The sequence below is a fragment of the Passer domesticus genome, chromosome 5, assembly GCF_036417665.1.
Source record: "Passer domesticus isolate bPasDom1 chromosome 5, bPasDom1.hap1, whole genome shotgun sequence".
Lineage (NCBI taxonomy): Eukaryota > Metazoa > Chordata > Aves > Passeriformes > Passeridae > Passer > Passer domesticus.
The window spans coordinates 51,570,106-51,590,707 of record NC_087478.1 but is presented as its reverse complement, the minus strand read 5'-3'; the positions used below and the strand labels follow the sequence as shown (position 1 = coordinate 51,590,707).

Below are 20,602 nucleotides of genomic sequence, written 5' to 3'. Positions count from 1 at the left end.
CTGGGAGCCGGAGGGAAGCAGGGCAGGCATGAGGCCCGGGTGGGTGTGAGGTGAGGGAAGAGGTGGTGGCTGTAGTAAAGCTGAGCGTTTTTCAGGGCTCTTCCTCTTACCACAGCAATGCAGGTGAGTCCTGTCAGTCTCCTGCTTTTCCCCGTTGCTGTGGAAGGCTGTGCCTGCCGTGGGTTGCTGCCCTCGGCTCAGGCCCCCGCGGCGCTGGGGGTTGCAGTCGGTCCCTCACGGGGAGGTGCCCGTGCTCTGTGCCTTGCTGTCGTCCCTGGGAGCAAGCCCTGTTCCTGACTCTCTGTGAGGGGGTCCCACAGGAACGAACCCAACTAATTTCTTGGGAAGGAGGTAGGAGCAGCCCTGTCTTCTCTGGGCAGCACTGGGGCCACTTTCAGTTCTGCCGTGAGACAGCTCTGAGGGCCAGGCTGACCCGCAGCTGCTGCCATGCCAGTGGCCTCTGGCCAGGCTTGAGGACAGCGGATGCAGACTGTCAGGTAGGGAAAAAAGCCCAAACCCCAAATATTGCCACAAGCAGTCCTACAGCACCATCTGACAGCACGAGGGTCAGCTCAGCTCTCTGTCCTGGCTGGGAGCAGCAGGGTCCAACAGGACCAGGTAAGTTCCTCGAGCATCCCGGCTTTCTCCAGAGCAGGCGAGAGCACAGATCACTGAGCTGCTGATGTGCCTGGGAATCGATCCCTCCGACAGCATGCCAATCTCTGTGGGGTACCTAGGCAGGCTTTTAGAGGTTAGTGGGGAAGGAATTATTCAGACCACCCATCTTAGCTGGCTAAATTACCCGGGTAGTCTCTTCTAAGTCCTTTTCCAGTCACGGATGAGAGAGAGGACAATTCAGAGTAAGGCTCATTTGGGTGTACTGAATGACCCTCTGCAGGAGCTTTGCTTTCCCTCCCTCGACTACAGAGGGAGCCTGGGGAGACCAGCTGGTTACATTTAACTGCTAAATTGGTTGCCAAAAGATGGGTGGTGAGAATTCCTTCCAGTTTCCCCTTTGCCATGGACCACACTCTTCCCACAGCAGGATGCTCGCTTGCTCTCTCCTGCAAATTTGGAGATTGCTCAGTGCAATGGGATACACACCCCCAGGAGCCACTGCAAGACAAAGGCTGTATCACATCTCTTGGCAGGTACTGTATAAGGCTGTGTGCAGGATTTCATGGGCTTCCTGCTTAAACAGGTTCTTTAAAGCAGCTTTGCTTTTGGGAGCCTGTTTAACAATTTGCCTTGGTATAAGCCAAGTTTTACATACGTTCTGAAATTTGAAAACCCAAGGGAAACCTCTAGCAAAAATTGTAACTAGAGAGGGAAAGATAACAGAAAAGACTTCTAAGTTCACTCCAGATTTAACAAATGGAGAGGACGGTGAAGCCATACAAAATAAACCCTGCTGAGATTGCCCCTTCCTCTTTGCCTAATAAACCCATTAGAAATTGAAAGAAAAGCAGCCAAGATCGGCAGGCTTCAGGACATCCATTAGCCCTCTTTTACGTTTTAGAGCTTGTAACAGATTCTGACTGTGGGTGTTAGTCCTTGTCTAATCAAAAAGCCCAATTCTTCAGTCTAGAAACATAAAATACAAGTTTCTGCCAATAAGAGTTCAAACCTGAACCTAAACTACCAGGATTCTCAGGCTCCATGATTATTTTATGCTCAAGAAGTGAGTTTGCCTGGTAAATCACCGTGCTGTGGCACATCACACTTCCAAAGGCATTAGAAAAAAACAGTAGTTTATTAGTGCTTTTTTTCCCTTTTGAGAAGAGACTAGTGACTGTCTGGATTCCCTCCTGTTTTCTCAGTCCCCAAATGTTCATAACACCCTGTTGGGGAGGAATAATTCCCATCCAAGTTGTAAAACACACTTACAAGTAGACGGGAGAAGCATGAACAGTGCTGTAAAGAAAACAAAACCGCCAGGAACAAGATCTTATTTTGCATGCTTCTCACTGTTGTATTTTTGTCCCAATTAGCATATTTTAAAGACAAGCCTTTTTAAAAAAAAAATAATTCTGCTATCTGCCTGGACTGTTCTCAAGCTTTGAACTTTTCCATCCTTTCTATTGATTATGGCCAAGTGACCCATATTTAAAAAGCATTTACAATAAAATTATAGCACTTTCTTTTGTGCTGCCGGCTTTCCCAGTGAAAAGCTAAAATGTTTTAAAATTGTCACTTTTTGACAGAGGTAATGGCTGTAATATATTTAGTCTCTTTCCCCTTGTTGTGCTTAAAATGGCTATGCTAATAAAGGGCACAGCTGTCGATACTTTATGGCCTGCTGGGGGGAAGAGGGGGAACGAAGGCAAAAAACAGATTGACTGTGTGTCAACAAATGCAGCTGGGACAGAAAAAAAGAAGCCCCTTGAAGGCCCCTGCAACTTAAAGTCCAAGATAAATGATGTCCCTATGCTTAAAAAAAAAAAAAAGTAGGTTGGAATTCAATAAAGGGGAACTGAAAAGGAAACTGCTTAAAACTGAAAGCCTTTTCTCTGCCTCTAGACAGCTTACAAGAGAAATGAGCAAAACTGACCACAGAAAGAGGGTGAGCGGCCAAGAAAGAAAACAAAAGCCTATCCTGGAAAATATATTGCATCAAAGAATTATCTGAAGCGCACTGCGGCCGGCGGGAGGAGCGCGTACAGTTTAATGGAGATGCAACAACTTTTACACGCCGCCGCCTCTGGCAGCTTTGTGCCAGGGAGGGAAAAGGGGAGCTGGAATTATTCACATCAAAGCAGCAAGAGTGGCACACCAGGGCAGTGGGGTGATGGTGGAGATCCTTCCCTGGGGAGCTGGGCTGGGCTGTGCCCGTGGCTTGTGCTCAGCCAGTGAGACTCACAGCGTGGGGCCGCTCCTGAGGCAAGGAGAGAGCAACAGCAGGGCTGGAAGGGGTGCAGGGATGGGCAGCTGGAATTAATGCAGTGAGGAAATGGCAATATTGGGTGCAAACCTGCAAGAATCAGGCGGTTTTCATTCCCCAGGTCATGAGGCAGCTGGTTTGCATGGAGGCAAAATCCTAACAAAGTGACAAGTGGCAGGGAGCCATTTGTTCATTGTCATTTCTTGGACAATTATGGAAGATGAGGACAGTTTTTCCCGGCCTAAGGCAAAACGCCTCTGCAAGTGTGGCTTGTGTTTCCCAGAGGTGTCCTGAGAGCACGGCCTGGCTGCACCAGTGCCACCAGAGCTGCTGTATCCACCTGCTGAGAACCAGGGTCCAGGCATTCCCACTGCCTGTTCTGGGCCTGGAAAAAGGCTTCCTGGAAAATAAACCCTTGGCAGCAGGCGAGGCCAGGAGGGCTGGTGAGCCTGCAAATAACCTCTGCTTCTGCAGTGGGAGGAGATGCAGTCTGGGGTGGGATATCCTGCTTTGAGGAACTGTCTTCTCTTTCATTTTCCCACTTCTGTCATCCTTTACTCCCACCACTTTTTAAATTTATTTTTCATTCAAGGCCTTTTTTTCCTGGTGTGTTGTTCTCATTCAAGAACATCTGGAAAAGATACTCAAAGAGTTATCTGTTTCCTCAGTTCCTCAATTTTTGCATGTGTGTATGTATTCCCTTTAACCTCTGAAAATTCTGTAAAAATGGAAGGAAGAAAAAATAAGTAACTGAAGACAAGGCAAAATCAGGAAATTTAAAAAAATCCTGAAATTAAATGGAGCAGTCATGTCAAATTTTTACTAAAGCAGCAGGACATTAAAATGGCATAGAAAGTTCTCGTTTCCTTCTGTAATTGTTTGAAAGAGTTTTAAAAGGCCATATTTTTTACTATTCTTGCTAGATTTCACATGGTAAAACTCTTCCTGGTCTGTTGGGGTCCACTCAGGCTAGCTATGGACCCTTGCCCACATGGTAATCCATAGATGAAGGTAAAAGATTGAGAAGCACTCTCCTCCACATGGGAAATGTTCTTTATTCCACAACACACACCAACGGGACAAACCCATGGGAGGAAAGAGGGCGTTCCCTCGTGGCAAGGAGCTTTTATACCCCCCAGGATGGTGATGGAGAGGTCCACAGCCAATGGGACACCAGTGAGGAGTGGTGAGGGGAGGGGTAACCCAGGGGAGAGACCACCAGGGGGTACCGGCACAGCTGAGGGAAAGACCATGTGATGGGGAAATGGGGTAACAAACCACATGATATAACATAAGTTATACAGTGCAATATAAAACTATTCTGTGCAAATTCCCAATCACCCAGTGCAAGAGAACAACTAAAACTAATGCACCACAACATTGTGCCATTAGAGACCAATACCTCCCAGTGATGCTGTGTTTCTGGGTTGACCAGTTTGGCTTTGGTTTTCTCCAGAGAAGAGTGCAATTTGGTATGGCTGATGTTCTGTATCCACAGTTTTTCAGGTTTTTCAGGAAAAACTGAAAGGTTGCTGTGCCCAAGGACAGAAGAGTTAAGAGATTCTCCCACTCACAACTGGGACTTACTTTGAGAAGAAAACCTTGCCTGTGACAGTGACTCATTGTGTGAATCCCACTGCTTCTTTGTAGTTGACAGCTGGAAAAAAATGGAGAAAAATAAGAGAGAAAGACCTGAACTCTGAGTGTGGGGAACGACAGGTGTGTTCACTGGCGTGGGCTGGGGTGATTCTGCAGGCAAAGGTTCCCCTGCAGCTGGGCTGAAGGTGGGAGCACATGAGCTCTGCTGGACTAAGAGCTCGTGTTATGAGAAGTAACACTCAGGCTGGTGTGGCACATGTAGCACGATGGTAAAGTAACTCAGCAGTGTCTGAGCTGGAGCTGCTGTTGGAGAGCATTCTCCAGAGGAAAATGTCCAGCACAGTTCTGTAAGACCTGTACCTATGATTTGGGAAACAAAGGGGCTGGAGATATCACAGAGCTGGTGTGTGATGGTCAAAGCCAACAAGTCCCTGCACAGGGAGTGTGTGAAGGTGCCACTCACAGCAAGGACACTGGTCCCTCATACAATGCTGGAGAGACCGTGGCCAGCTCCCTGCCCATAACCCATGGATCTGTAGAGGCCTGGAAAACCCGGGGAGATGGTTTGTGATTGTGATGCTCAGCACACTCAGGGGAAGGATGGGAGGAGGCTGTGTGGGAGCCAGAGCAGAGGGATTTTTGTAACTTTTTCTTTGCAGACCAGCACGATTTTCCAGGGGAGATGCAAGCCTGGGATAGTGGCTGTTGAGCTCACAGACTTGCTTTGTTTAATTATAATTTGCAAACTGTTTTATAGGGGCCTGGAGACCTCAAGAACCACCAAGAGCCAGAGGTTGACAACCACCAAATACCTCTGTAGCAAGAAGATATGTAAAACTTTAATTGACTTAATGGAGCTGAAAAATGCTCAAAATAGTATTTCATGTGCATAACTGGGCATTCAAGTGATAGACTGTGATCTCTGGTGGACTTTGATGTCATCTGAAGCTCTTTGGTTGGTCAACTCACTTTTGAACCTGGGCAGCCCTGCCTGCTGCTGCCATTGGTGTTCCCTGTGCTGTGAGGGGTCTGGAGACCCTCAAAATGTCTGTGCTTTTGACCAGAGACTTCTAATGCAGATTTTCATGTTAAAGCCTTTCACATAAGGTGTCTCCCACAGTCCTTCTAAATAAAAAAAAAATCTCAGCTAGCAGCAGGTGAAACTTTATCTCTTGTTTTTGATATTTATTTATAATTTTGGGTACCTTTGGATGTTGTCCTCATTTCTGGATCTGTCAGTTTTAGTGGTTAAGGTTGTCAGTATATTGTGTCTCAGCCATAGCCTGACCTTTGGGGCTGGTGTTAGTTCTCTTATTTTCAACACACATGGTGTGTGGGTGCCTCTGCCTCCCTCCAGGCTGTGCTGCTCTCTGCTAGTCTCCTTCTGCTGCATGTGGGCTTCTCAGAGGTGTCAAGTCACCTAAAATTTAACTAAAGGAGCCAGGAACAGGGGATGGAAGGGTTCAAGCGTGCCCTTTGCCTTTATAAAATGGGAAATAGGGTTTGGGATCAAGCTGGTAGCTTATTTGCTATCAGGATCTGGGCACAGATTTGTAGGAAATGGGTTTTGCTTATTCTTGTGTGCACGGGCAGAGGTTCTTTTTCAACAGTTCCTTTGGTAATTGTTTCACCCTTCTAGTAACACCAGCACTGTGTGGAGGCACATGGGTGTTCCCATCCTTTCCTGTGTACCTTCTGGTTGTTTTAAACCTGCTGGCCAGTTTAAAATGCATCTGTTAGCACAGTGAGGATGTCAGAGATACATCAGCCCCACGTTTAATAAAAATCTGTGTCCTAGAAGAAAAGAGAGGCACAAAATAGGCCCCCTCCAAGGGAAAGGCTCCAGGATTGCAGTTTGCTGGTGAATTTCCCATGCAAATACCCCAGCTCAGGCAGCCCCCAGGTCCCCATAAGACAAACATCTGCAGGAGGCTGAATGTTAACCCTTCCAATGCACCACAGCAGGTTTTCTCTACTTCCTCCCTGCTCCTTTTCATCTCCCTTCTCTCCCACAAAGACAGTCACTGGCTTTACCTTGCCAGATCATGTTTAGAGATGCTTAGAGGACATCTGGGGGATGTGCTAGAGCTCAGGGCTGCACCTAAGGCAGGCATCTCCTGGCTTCTTTGCTCTAGAAAGCAGGTCAGCCTACCCAGGAGACCTGTCTTGGGAGGAATCACTCATCCTCCAGGGCTTCCCATTTCTACACTGACTCCATAGCAACCTGCAGCAGATCACAGACCAGTTTTTCTGACAATCAAACCCTTGAGTTTAATTTTAATACTGCCTCTAACTTTGGTAGTTAGATCCCGAGGCCTGCTCCCAGCAGATGTTTTTCCAGGTGAACAAGGAGGGCTATTCTGTTCCACTGCAAACCCTGAGCTGCCTGGTGAGGTGCTGCAATCAAGGAGCCCAGAGTGACTGTGCCACCCTTGCCATGGTCACCCCATGTTTCCATCTGGGAAGGGAGCTCCCACACACAGGAATCTGAGAGAGATACACACACACATGCACACATGGGTACCCAGGTGTATTTTTAGCTCTGCTGCCAGCCCTTCAGAGTGAGATATGACATGGCTGAGAGGGATTTGGTCCAGACTTGTGTCTCTGCCACAAAGCCAGGCTGTGAATCAGTGCTGGGCAGGCTCTTCCATCCTCAGCTTGTCCTTAGATGGGGACAGAGCAGCTGCAGGAGCTGCAGCATGCTGTTCTGAAAATTCTTTCTTCTCGCAGACCCTTGTATTACCCCAAAGGAATCTGAGCAGATTGTCAGGGGAGGATGTTACAGTGCAGAATCCCAGAACTGTGAAAGGATTTAATCCAAACATTTGAAGGACTCAGCCAGTTGGATCCGGAGGAGGGACATTGGTGCAAAGGCCTTGCTGGATCTCTGATGCTCAGAAATCTTCCTAACAATCCCTATGTCATGAGTGGTTTAGTGAGGAACTATATAAAAATACCAAAAGTATGTTATGCAATAAGGTGTTTGGGGTCACAGAGGAGACCTTGCAAATCTAGCCATGAGGCATTTGCATGTAAAAACCCTCAAAATTAAAAAAAATAAATAAATTGTAGCTTCTTTCAGCTGCAACCTAAACTTTGTGCTAAGTTAAATCTCCCCCGCCCTGTGCTGATCCCTGTAGCCCCTCCAGGGTTTTCAATGCATCTAACAATGAAAGTGAAATCCAATCCCATCCAATTAGAGGAAAATGAATGGCTCATCTACAATAAATGGGCTCTGAATAACAATAAGCCAACAAGAGAGCAATGAACTGGAGACAGAGTACAATCTTCCTGAATGTTAATCGACAACTAACTCCACAAGCTTCTTAGAGGTGGAAAGAATTGGAGGAAAATAGATTAGGGAGGCTTTAGAGCACATTGCCTTTTAACTGCTTAGGCCTCACATTTTTACCTAAATACAAGAATGTTTCTAATGCTGCCTTTTGCAGGGTGAAGGGTGTGTGTGTGTGTGTGTGATGGGGTTTGTTCTCAAAGTTAAATGTTTTCAATTAATTTATAATTTGACATGGTAGGTCCTACTGTATTGTTTAATTGTTTCACTTATTCAGAAGGTCATTTTTAAAATGGCAAAGTAAAATGGCAGAAGCCTTGGAAAATGCTTTCTGTAGATCTGAGGAATGGAGCTGAATGAATCCAGGAGTTAGCCTGAGACTGAAAAGAGGTGAAGGGATAAGGAAAACCCTAGAGTTTGGTGGTTGAAGTGCTTTCTGTATCCACAACTCCCCAGTGCTGCTCCTTGGTCCCCCCTAGACACCTTTTCACCCTGTCAGGGTCTGAAACACCTGCAGAGCAGCTCAGCTGCTGCTTTCCGCCGCCCTCAGCTCCACAAGTACTTTTTGTAAAGACAGGGAAGATGCCAGGTGTCCTGATCTGTCACTAAGAAGCTCCCATAGCCATGCAGGCTCCATATCCAAGTCAAGGCCTCACCCAGCTGAGCTGTGTTGCCCATCCTCTCTGCTCAGCCTATTAAATCCCCTCTGGGGATTTAATAAAATCCTATTAAATAACCTCTGGGTTTTTATTGCCTCCAGACAGGCTGAGAGCTTATTTAGCTTGCCCAGCACTACCATCCCCTCCTGCTTGCCCTCATCCACAGGAGCCAAATAAAAGGCCACGGAGACCAGGTCAGAGAAGACTCACCCTCAGTGCAGGCTGGGCAGCCAGCTCAGTTATGGGGTAGAGGGTTGATCCACTGTTCCCCAATGCAAAGCTCCCCAGAACTGGTGCTGCCACAAAAGATGGTGTGGAGAGTTCCAGGCGGAAAACAGAATGGAATAACTTTTAAGGTGATTCATGTTTTAAGCTGTATCTTTATAATTTATCTGATTAGCAGGGTATCATGTGTTGCATTCTTTATCACAAAGGTCTTCCCAGAAGGAGCTCCTAATTTGCTGTCTTGTGATCTAAAAAGCTGGCAAACAGGTCCATAGGAAACCAAACTCTGTCCTTTCTCTGCAAGAAGGGAACAAGGAGAGGAGCCATATCCCCCTTTCCCTCTGCTGATCTGCTGTACAAGCAAAGGGTCACTTATATTCTGTCAGAGCAGTAAGAATTTGATAGTCATATAGATAAGCTATTAAGTAATATGCATGCAGAGCTAAGGGGCATTTGGAAAGAAGAATTATTAATTTGTAAATTAAATTACAATTTTGTCTCAGCAGCATTAAAATAAATTTCCAAAGACCATTGTCTGCTTGAACAAAGGAGGAAAAGGAACTGTTAGAAGCAGTTTATGCATCTCAGATATGAGGGGTTGTATGTGTAAATAAGACCAGTGTTGGTACTCAGCATGAGAACATATTTGCTGCAGTGTGCCAGACATGCTCTGGCCAGCACTTGAGAATAACAACACATCCTGATAAAGAGATGACAAGGGGAATTTCAAATTTCACAAATGCATTTTTTCTAAAAACTGACTTTAACTGTGGGAGAGGACAAGGCAGTGACCGACAGAAACGCCTGGGTTTGGCCCATTTTGAGTCAAAATACTGTTCCTTTCCCTTTCAGCATCCTCAAAGCACCTTCGTTCTTCCCCCATCTTGCCTCATTCCCTCAGCAGTAAACACAGAGCTTTTGCTGGACTCTCCCACCTTGTTTTGTTTCTTGGCTTTGGCTGCCACTAACTGCAAAGGTGATTCTTTGGTTAGCTGGGGATTTTCAATGCAAGACAGTTCTTCTGCAAGTTCTGGGAAAAGTTAGGAGTGTTTTGCTCCCCAGAGAAGGTGCAATGTAACATTTAGACCAGACCCAGGCACCTTAGGAAGCATTAAAAATCTTATCACTTTAGCTTTATTGTGCAAAACTGCATGGCTTTATGCTCATTGTATGACAAAAAGGGAATAGAACCAACAGGTTAAATTGTTGTTCTATAAAACCAGATTAGGGGAACTCAGTTTACCCCAAAGAGTGGCATCTGTTCCTCATGGTTGTGCCTTGGGACAGGGGTACTGCTTATGTAACAACTGCTGCCCATTGTGGGGTGTCACACTGAAGCTGCAAGGTAAGGACAACTCTGATGAAAAAAGACAATAATCTGTGAGAGTTTCAGATCAGTCATTATCATTTAGAAGAGCAATATCCTGTGAAAACAAATTCCCTTTTCATAGGTGCTCATCACATTTTCTTTTTTTGGCAGAACCAGCTCCTCTTGCTCCTGTGACTGTAACACCACCTCCAAAGCACTGTGGCCCAAGGGCTGATGTCCATTTTCTTTTGGCACTGGGCTGCTCCTCCCATGAGGATCTGCACCAGGAGCTCAGAGGAGGCTCCTGCCCCTGCTTCACACAATGGGCAGCTGAGATGCCCAATGGACAGACAACCTTCTCTCAGCCTGGAGTGCTTCCCCACTGGTGACTTCAACACCAGCCCTGGGGTAAGGTTGGCTGTGGCTTGGAGGCTTAGAGCTGTCCCCATCTCCCTGTGACCTCTGGGTGGCAGCTTGGCCTGCAGCATGCTGGCTGTGATGTTGGCAGAAAAGCACTTAGCACTCGCTTACAGCATAAAGCTTAGCCTTGCTGGGATACAGAGAGAGCTCTCTGCTGAGATCTGTGCTCGTGGGATTGACGTTTCCTGTCATATTTGTATTCCCAACCTGTTGAAGGGGCTGATGCCCAGAGCAGAGAGTAAGGCCAGCATTGCCCTGGCACTCTCACAGGCTCTGCTCCCCCTGGAACAAAGCTCTGTTTGAGACTGCTTGGGCGGCCCATGGCTCCCTGTGGGGATCTTGTCCATTTCAGAGAAAAATCTGGCAAATTTTTGCCTTTTATGTCTTGACATTTGTGACTGTTCCCACGTTGGGAGGGGTAAGTCAGGGACAGAATGAGTCAGGTCCTGCAGCTCCCAGCATAGTGCTAAGGCCAGACACCTTTCTCTTTATGGGTGTTGCATAATTTGTGGATTAATAATTAATAACAAACTCCTCCTATGTGAACCTGCTTTTGCTTTCCTCTGTTGTTGACTGGGAAATCAAGCTGGGTGAAAAAGCATTATAAATAAGGTAACAATTGTGCTTGGGTAGCTCTTGGAAGAGATGGATGCTCAGATAATTTTTCTAATACTGTCATGAACGCTTTTACTGACACCAGGAATATCAGTAGACTGAAAGGGAGTGCTTACTGAGAAGCATATTTCTTGCTATGTAATACTTAGAAAAGGGTCTGTTTTAGAACAACACTGGTCTGGATGGAGGCTTTCTGCACTGAAATGAGTTGTACACATGGAAACAAAAGGGGCCTTATGAGGGTGGGAGATACTGCTCTACCATGAGAGCAGTTGTATCTGCCATGGCATCTATGCCCAGGAAAGGGTAGGGTTTAACATTTCTCACTTGAGTTACCCCTCTGAAAAAATGGAAGCAAATTTCTGTCTCTGATTCCCAGGCTTTACAAAAGGAGCCAAGGCTCAGGCCAGAGATGTCCCTTCAGGCTGCGGTGTAAAAGAGTCCTTGCAGTGCCCAGCTCCTTCTTTAACTTCAGGCATTCACCATCTCCCACATTTATCCGATACACCCACGTTGTTTAGATTCAGATTTATTGCTGATACTGTCTTTCAAAGTCTCTTGGTAAACCTATCTGCAATCAGCTCACTTTTATTTGTGTGACTGACTCTCTCAACAGTGGCAGACACTTGTTCCCTTGGATCTCGTAGGGGAGTTCAGCATCTATATCCAGTGTGTCCATCCCCCTCCCAAAATTCAGGAACTACCATAAAGCTGTAACACTCCTACAGCACCACCATCAGCAGGAAGTTCAAACTCAGCTTTTCTAACATGTTGCTCTCTGCTGCATCTTTATTAGCTGTAGCACTGAAGGAAGGAACATCTCAGATCTTCATGTGCACCTTTTCTCTGCTCAGTTTGCCTGAAAAGAGAGATTTTAGAATATATTTGTTCTGGGGCAGACAGAATTTAATCTGCAAGCTGCTGCTGCCCTCTCCACTTTCTGAGGTGTTGCAGGCCTGCCACATCCTTAGAGGCTGCCAGAGCATAGCACAGTTCATTTGAATTTGAATGAAGTACTGAACTTTATTTTGAGGCCTAAAATTCAAATCAGAATGCGATGAGCGCACGCCTGGAGGATGTGCATTTTAAAAAGAGCCTCTGAGCTCCTTTTTAGAGCAGTCTGTGTTTCCCATCTCTCTGGTTTTATCATGTGGAGAGCAAATACTGAAAAAACCCCCAAACCTCTGCATTAAAACAATTTCCAAAACATGGACCTCACTGAGAGATTTTCACTGGCATTTTTCTCTGACAGGGAAAAAGTGACTCCTTATACAATATATCCTTGTTTCTTTTTCATCAGAATAAAATTTTGGTTAACTCAGAGAGGGTACCCAAAATATCTTAGGTTTAAGAAAAAAAAGAAAAATAAAGGGGGAACCCTCCTCCACCCCCTCAAACCAGTAAAGTTTAATCCCACCTAAGATTTTGACAATTTGGGCAGAGCTATGCTATTTTGGAAACACAGTCAGAACTGAAAATTTTATCAAAGTTTGCTATAGGAAAATGGCTGCCTCATTTAGTGGGTGCCACAAAAAATGCTCAATAGCTCATTAGAGAGAGAGAAAAACAACCAGTCTGTCCCTGGAGTTATCCAGGGCTCCAAACTGGCAAGACTTACCAGGTAATCCTTTTTCAGCAGAGGTATGCGGAGAAACTATCAAGACAATACAAGAATAATAAAAACATTAATTATAGCCTTTGTCTCCCTACAGAACACATGGACCTTAATGTCTCTTGCAGGGATTTATCACACATGAGAATGTAATATATTTTTACTGCTCTTTCTTGCTCTTTTACTCATCAAATATTGGAGTTTTCCAAACATGATGCTCTCAAAGACTAAATCCTTAGCTGGTAGAAAATGGGATCATGCAGCTTATTCCCTCTGCAGCTATACTGTTTTGCACTGGCTGCAGATCAGTCCTGGTATATTACCTAGGCACAGAGTAGAGTTGCTTTAATTCTTTATTCTTGTTTGATTTCAATTTCAAAAATAAAACTGTGTTACAAAGTACATGTTTACAAGTGAGTCAAAACCCATTACATGGAAACTATTTAATTGTAAGAAGGTTAGATCAGTTTTCCTATGATAACATCTTCTGATATTGGTGTCTCTTTCTTGTTCAGGCTAAAAACATTGCTTGCAAAATCTCCTTGTATTCCTTTGAACTCCCCTGGGAGATTAAAAAAAAAAAACAACCCTCCAGTTAACACTCCCTCATTTCATTTTTAAAGGTCATGCTTAGAGCTGGCAGTTGTTATAGGAGCTGTCCTCTGTAAAGAAAAGTCTTAACTAGCCAGGCACAGACTTAACCTCAACATGGAAAAACTAACATTGTCACTAGGATATGGAGAAACCATGGTGAAGAGCTAGCAACAGCCAGACCACGGCAGAATGAGCAGTCGGCATCTGCTCGGTGGGCCTTTATCATGCAGTGTTGTATGTACGACTCAAAATGCACAGGACGATTGTTGAAATGATGTAGACAAATTGACTCAAATTAGTTTAGCATGGGCCATGCAAAGTTTAAGCTTGTTGAGCCCAGACACATAGCAACAGCTCGGCGAGGCCTCGCGCTCTCGGCGCACAACGGGCACCGCAGCCCACATTCGCGCCGCTTGCTTTTGTGCCTGCCTGCCTCTTTTCTTTCCATTTTGCCTGCCTCTAGACAGTCTTGGCAGAAGCAAACCCTGCTGAAGACTACGCTAGCACTGATAATTTTATAGAAGTACTTGTGAGCTTTAATGTCATTTTATACTTCCTTAATCTTTTGACTGTTACTTAATGACAAACAAATCCCCAAAGAACTGGGGAGGTGGGGGGAAGATTAAAAGGATTTTGAGATTGTATTCTCTGCTTTCAGTCAAACTGTCCCAAATCCTGCCAACACAATTCTCCAGTGCCCTATGGCACTCCTCCCCAGACCACCAGGAGTGAGTTTCTTATTGTATTTACAGTAATCTAATTACAACAGTTCTTCAATTCAAAGCCAGCTTTGGTATACAGACTTTAGCAAGAACTCTCCTCTAGTGCAGATTGCAAACTTTAATCTTTTAAACTAACACAGAACACCCCCTTCCCCCCAAAAAATTTCTGAAATGCCTGTGTAAGCTACTAAGATGTATTCCCCCTCCCACACCCGCCAACACTTTGCTCATCTTTTTGTTAAGTTTCTTTTGTGCCAATTTACTGCCTAAGGTAATAATAGAGTTCCTGAGAGATAATATTCTGCAAGGTTATAAAATGACGGTAAAAGCAGGTTGCCTGCCAGAAAATTCCTTTTTAAAAAACTATTTCTCTAAATATGTGAGTTACCTCAATTTTTTTAACTTCTCTCTGTTCTTTGTAGTTAAAGAAGTAGCTATGTAGAAAAAAGACTGAACTTTTAACTTTAAAATTAAATAGTCTCAGCTTCAAATTGTCATTACTCAAAGCCATTTGATGCAAATCTTAAAGCTGATTAACTTTATTTAGAAGAAACAGAGGACAAAAGTGGATGGAATTTGTACATAATAAAAATGTCAAGAAATGAAGACAGAAAATATTGTTTTACATGAAGCAAAATACAAAAAAAAGTACATCCGCAATGAATTAGCAAATCTGGGCATTCTTAGTGTGCCACTGCAGCCACCTAGCTCTAGACACAAGTACTGCACTGTTCACTTTCAGTTCCACCACAGGTTTTCCACTTAAGGCTTTTACAGTAACACTGGCTTTACCAAGACACATCTTTGGCAAGTTCGAGGCAGCTTTTCTCTTTTTCCTGTCTGGCATCTGACTTTGTGTGTTGTGCCCACGTACAGTCTAACCTGGAGCTTGCTAAAGTTAATGAAATCTTTACTCCCCAAAAGATTAGAAATCATTTACATCTCCCTTATTACCGTGTGCTTTTGAAGATATACGGAAGGCAGAAATAACATATTCTCCTATTACATTTGTGAGTGTTTCAAATACTCAGTTTGTCCTTTGGAATCTGTCTGGTTTCTGTGAGATCCATCAATCATTTTGCTTTCTAGTATATTATCAACAGGCCTTTTCATATCAAAATTGTTTTAATATTTAATTCCTCTTGTTGAGATTCATTGCTCTGCAAGTGGAAATCAGCTGGCCAGTCAAACCTCAGCTATTTCCTACTGTTTTCTGTGAATCTTGGAAAACTAGAAACACAATAGTATCTTTTTTGGTCTCACATTCACTCTTGAAAAACTACTTCTAAAGCATCCTTGAGCTGTTTTCCTCCCAGCAAACTGTCTATGGCAATGCTTGATAAACGATGCAATTATTTAGCTTGTAAAATCTTTGGATTTCTAGATACTCTGCTTAATCCAAAGAACTCAGAAGAATGAAATACCTTAGAAAAGTTCATATGAAAGAGCAAGAAAGAGCAGCTGCATGAAAACCTCCCAAATTCCATCAAAGTGTCTTGCAAATGACAGATTGTACATAGTAGTTAATTTCTGTGAGATCTAACTTCAATTTCAATCTCCGAGATAATAGATCTAATCCTCACAGTGCACTAATTTATCAGGTTGAACAATGCCCAGGAAATATTGTGACCCTTATAAAAACAAAGTTCCTTACCAGTTTGGGAGATATTCTCGTGTGAGAGACTCGGGCTCCTCCAATGAAAGGAAAATGTTGCGTTGCTGCAGTGGGAAGTGTGAAGCAGGGATCCCAAAGTGTATGGATGCCATCTGCTGGCACTAAAGAATATGACCCTCCATCCACCTTGAAGATGGGTGTGGAGGCTCAGATTTCATTTTTCATATTGGCCTGAACCACTCACGTTATTCCACATCTAAACTCACGGCAATAGAAGAAGAATTAAATTGAGATTATATAAGCTCTCCTTTAATGAGTATCTCTGTGCTTCAGCCTTAGATTTTCTGAATGTTTCACATTATTGGGGCTTGGTGATTTAGGAATAAAAGGCATCTCTGCTTGCAGTTTTGCTGCATATCATGTTTAGAAGTACTAATCCTCATGTAAGTTTATTAAACCTACTAAATAAACCTACTAATAGGTTTATTAAACCTATTAAACCTGGATTCTGCCAGCAAAGCCAGGTTTAGCCCAGGGGAGTTCATCTCTCTGGGTTTGTGACCTTTATTGCAGCAGTGCAAGGCACAATCCTTCCAAATTTGACAGAGACCTCCAAACTCACAGGACCTGAAAAATACCAAATATCAAATGAGTTTAGCTTGCCCTTGTATGCCTTCTGCCTCCTGAGCTGTTAGGATTTACAGGCAACTCATTTTCTCTTTCCATAGCAATACTCCAAACACTGTAAGATGTCAGTGTGGATGGAACAGTTGGCATGGGAACCTTCCTAAAGAGGAAGGTGTGTGACCACGATGTGTGAGTTAATCTGTAAGAAATGGGACTGGTTTTGCCTAGAAATGCTAGGGTGAATTTACAGACTGTGGTTGTAGATTACTATCACAATTATCATTATGTCAATTCATAATCAACAAGTACATTCCTTTCTACATGCTTGATTAATTTTCTTGGGTCTATGCATGAGGAAGGGGCACCAGCTCCATCATACTCCCCATAATAGTGGATATGATAAACTATATTTTTTCCAAGGATTATCCATTATTGTGAACCTTTCCCCATTCCACAGTTCTTCTTAGAAAGATGTTTTCTCTTTCTTTCTTTTTTACTCTAGGCACTTCATGTTGTTAGAAGGACCCAGAGCCAAGCAAGCTTAGATGGCTGCCATTACTTAGTGCCCAAACTCTAAATCAGGGTGTAGGTAATGATGGGAATTGGTCAATGAGGGGTCAGCAAAGGGATATGACTAATGAAGGGACAAGATTGCAGAACTGCAAAGTCACTGAGTGCAGCACATGGCAGATAAAAACTCTCTAAGTCCTTGTAAGCCCAAGCCCACAGTCATGTTTTCTCCCTCCCACTCCTCATCCTCCTAGCACAGCAAGAATTTCCAAACCACCCATGGCAGGACCTGGCAAAGTTGTAGCTCCCACTGCTGGAGTTCAGGCTGACTGCACACACATACCTCTGACACCCAGCCTCTCCCTGCTCCACAGGGAGCTCAACAGAGAATTGTGCTGGAAAGTCCCCTAAGCAAGGACAGCAATCCCATCAATTCTTTCCCCCCAAAAAAGGTGTTCTGTGTCTCCTACAGACTGTTAACTGCATTACAGGAGTGAGTACAGTACAGTGCTTTAAAATGTAAGTAATTAATTCTGCTGCCATCACCATCACTGGTATTATTTTTATTATTTTCTTAAATAGGAAAAATAATTAAAGGAAATGTAGGGTTTGATTTGGAAAATCAGGAGAAAGAAGAAAACTGTACTCCACATAGAGAAGAAGGGTTCAAAACTATTGTGCAGAATTTAGATCTAGTTGTGTATGGAATTGTATTTGATGAAGTTCAGAGGCTTGAGTCTGGGGTTTGTGAAATCACATGGTTTCCTTTACTTTTGAATGTTCCTTTCATCCACTCAAGATGCCAACTGTCAGTATGGTGTGGTCAGGCAGAGATTTTACAATTCTCTGTTTCATATTTGTCTTTTCACTTGTAGGAATAAACACAGTAATGGCAAAAAGAGTCTCTGGTATGCCACTACTGTGATATGCCTGACTTGAGAGCCAGTGGCAAGCTGTTGGCTCTCCTGATTACGAGCTGGCAGCGATCAGACCATTTACTGGACCTTAAAATATCATGGAGTTGTTTATTCTTATGCTGCCATCTCAAAGGTACCAAGAGTACCTGAAAGCAGTTGCTCATCTCTCACCCGATAATTAAATAGCTGTAACAAAGTCTGGAGGTCCCTCCTGATTTTTCAAATGCTTGTGTGTTTCATCAGTCTGCTGCAAAGAACAAGGAAGCAGAGCAGGGAGCTGAATGCCTAATTAAACGGGCGGAAGGCACCCACTCAGCTCTGCAGAAACCTCTTGGGAGAGAAAAGCAAGGAAAGAGGTGCTCAGTGCTGTCACATGCCTGGATTTTATTTTTGCTTTGTCTCTAACCTCAAAAACATGGAGGACTTCTTGCTGTGTAGATCTGTAAATGTGATACTGTTTTATTTCATAACAAAAATGGAGGCATGGTAGAGATAAACCTGAGGAGTGACTTCATGCTAAGCACAGCGTGTTATTTTAAATGTCAACCTCTTGGGGAAGTTTCCCATGCCAACTATTTTCTTTGGAGGCTATGCTATGAAAGGGGGTGAACACACACCTAACTCATAACTCACTCAACCTTCCACCTGCATAAAACAGAGCAAAAAAGCTTATGAAAACACATTAGCAAGAAGAGACACAGCTGGAAAACAGAAAGGACATTTTATTTAAAATTTAGTAAAAACTGAAAATGTCACAAGAGTTGCAGCACACCACACCTAGGAGATTAAACAGCAATATTGTCATTTGTACCTATTTATTCAAGGCAGGGATCTGACCTTTCCAGGCTCATTGTTTCAGCAAACTTTGCTCATGCTACTCATGACTGCTCATATTCATAAGGCTTGCAAGATTAGAACATTAAATAATTGCTGATAATATGAAGACAGTGTGACAGAAGGAACAATACTGTTTCTTATTATGTGATTATCTTTCTTTTTTCTTTAAAGCTCTGAGAAACCACTTCAATTACTTTGATCATTTTCCTGTCAAAGGTAAATTTTTTAATTGGCCACTACTCTTCTACAGATATTTAGCTTTTTTGTGATCTCTGCAAATCTCAAGGAATACATCAAACCAGGCACTGTAGTTCTACTAAATAATATTATTGTAATTGTTTTGTTCAGGGTTTGTCAACATCCACCCAATCATTTTCTCGGTCTTTAGAAAAAATGCCACCCTGCAGGTTGAGCAAGAGATCCAGACTGCTTCAGGGGATGGGTGGCTTCAGTCTTGTCCCTTGACCCCAAAATGACACAGTGGCCTGACCTATAAAGTGAGGACAATTAAATCTATTCATTTTTATAAACACTAGTGCACCACACAGTTGAATAGCACAGTGTAAATTTAAAATCTTAATTAAACTGAGGCAGAGTGCCAAGCAATCACAATGCACACACACTACTTGAAACCAACTCATTAATGGTTCTGCTGCTGGAACCAGTTTCCTAATGGCTCAGTAATGAGCTGACTACAATCACAAAACCATGCTTCTTGATAATTTTTTCTAAATACATAATTATAATGTGATAATGTGTTGAACTTGTGTGTACACAGGTAACAAAAAAGATACCTCCAAACACTTAATGGCCCAAGACTTAAAATCTGTTATTTTTTATTCACAATTTGTGTCAGTATAACTGTTACAAAAAGGAAGGAGGATACTCTAGCTTTTTTGTTGGTAGCTGGCAGTGTTAGGGTACTTCAGCAGACTGTTTGATCTCTGTTACTGCCTGACCCCTCAGCCAAAAAAGTGTGCAACCAGCTCACTTCTCTGAGTTTCTTCCCTCGCATGCTATGGTCACCCAGAACTAGCAGACAGTTTCCTTTCCTATGAGACAAGATGCATCTGCAGCTGAGGCATCACGCTTAACCAAGCACATCTCTTCATGTGCAATGAAGACATGATATATGTTTGAGTGGGGTATGCTGCTCCTTCATCCCTGCCTGGTTTTGTCAGTAGCAAATCATCCAACAGCCTCACTACTAAATGTTGGATACTAACCTCCCTCCTTCCTTCCAGCATGCTAATAACCTAGGTTATCTACTCAGGGAATACATTTTTAAGTCCCATGGTAGATTTATATTTGGAATTTGCAAAAGTACAGTCCTTGTCTAATCCCTCTCCATTATACCCCTGGCATGGATCTGCAATGGGGAGGTGCTGACATCCGTGGCATACAAGTTAGGAGATGACATCCTGTAAGGTCTATCTCTGGCCTTGCTGCTCCACTTCAGAATCTTTAGAAACTGATCAAATATATCAGCACATCTCATAAGCTTTCCTGTTGCCTTCCCTGTTCAGGCCTGCTGCTGAGCAAACAGTTCAGCTCGAGTTTGCTGTCAGCCCCACGCCTATAGACTTCACTAGACACAGACCCCACAGCTCTGCCTTTTCACATCAGCTGCCTATAACAGGAAAATGGAACTGCAAGGCTGAGGAATTCAAGAGACACTCATCACATTTTAAATTAAGTTCTGTACTGAGACAGAGGGACTTCTTTTAGGGCTCTTTCCTATGTCTACATTGAATCCAACACAGTAAAACTCCAACCCTGGCTGTAGTTCCCCACAGCTACTGCAGCAGAAGCAATCACAATACTTACAAAAGAATACAAAATGTATATATTTTGACCTTCCTTCAATTATTTTCTGCATCTATAATCATAGTGCATTCACAGACAAAATGTAAAAACATATAATCTAAATGAAGGAACCACTCCTCCACAGGGGAAGACAGAGAATGTTATAATTTTTCCATTTTAAAATTGTTAAGAAGGTAATTACAAGCTATTTCCAGTGAAAGCATGTTATTTATTTCTCAGAAAGATTCAATAATACTTAAGAAGTCTTTTCTGAATATACCAACAGCAGACCATTTTTGAGCCTGTTTATAAATGACATATTAAATGAGACCAAAAATAGTCACGATGACAACACCTCT

The 20,602-nt window shown here is 43.4% G+C and overlaps 2 long non-coding RNA genes across 9 annotated transcripts; one reads left to right on the top strand and one right to left on the bottom strand.

Annotated features, from left to right (window-relative positions):
* LOC135300705 (uncharacterized) lies at nucleotides 1-11,378 on the top strand. Of its 8 annotated transcripts, none has more exons than XR_010362475.1 (5): nucleotides 1-123; nucleotides 1,043-1,151; nucleotides 2,521-4,600; nucleotides 5,238-8,790; nucleotides 10,140-11,378. It is a non-coding gene; the product is annotated as an uncharacterized LOC135300705 (long non-coding RNA). The 8 variants fall into 8 exon arrangements; XR_010362477.1 differs by having other exon boundaries at nucleotides 3-123; nucleotides 1,046-1,151; XR_010362479.1 differs by lacking the exon at nucleotides 1-123 and adding an exon at nucleotides 138-351 and having other exon boundaries at nucleotides 1,046-1,151.
* A 138-nt stretch (nucleotides 11,379-11,516) lies between these two features.
* Nucleotides 11,517-15,703, bottom strand: LOC135300706 (uncharacterized). The gene is made up of 3 exons (XR_010362482.1): nucleotides 15,586-15,703; nucleotides 12,622-12,657; nucleotides 11,517-11,862 (listed from the first exon to the last, which is right to left on the bottom strand). It is a non-coding gene; the product is annotated as an uncharacterized LOC135300706 (long non-coding RNA).
* Nucleotides 15,704-20,602: the final 4,899 nt, after the last annotated feature.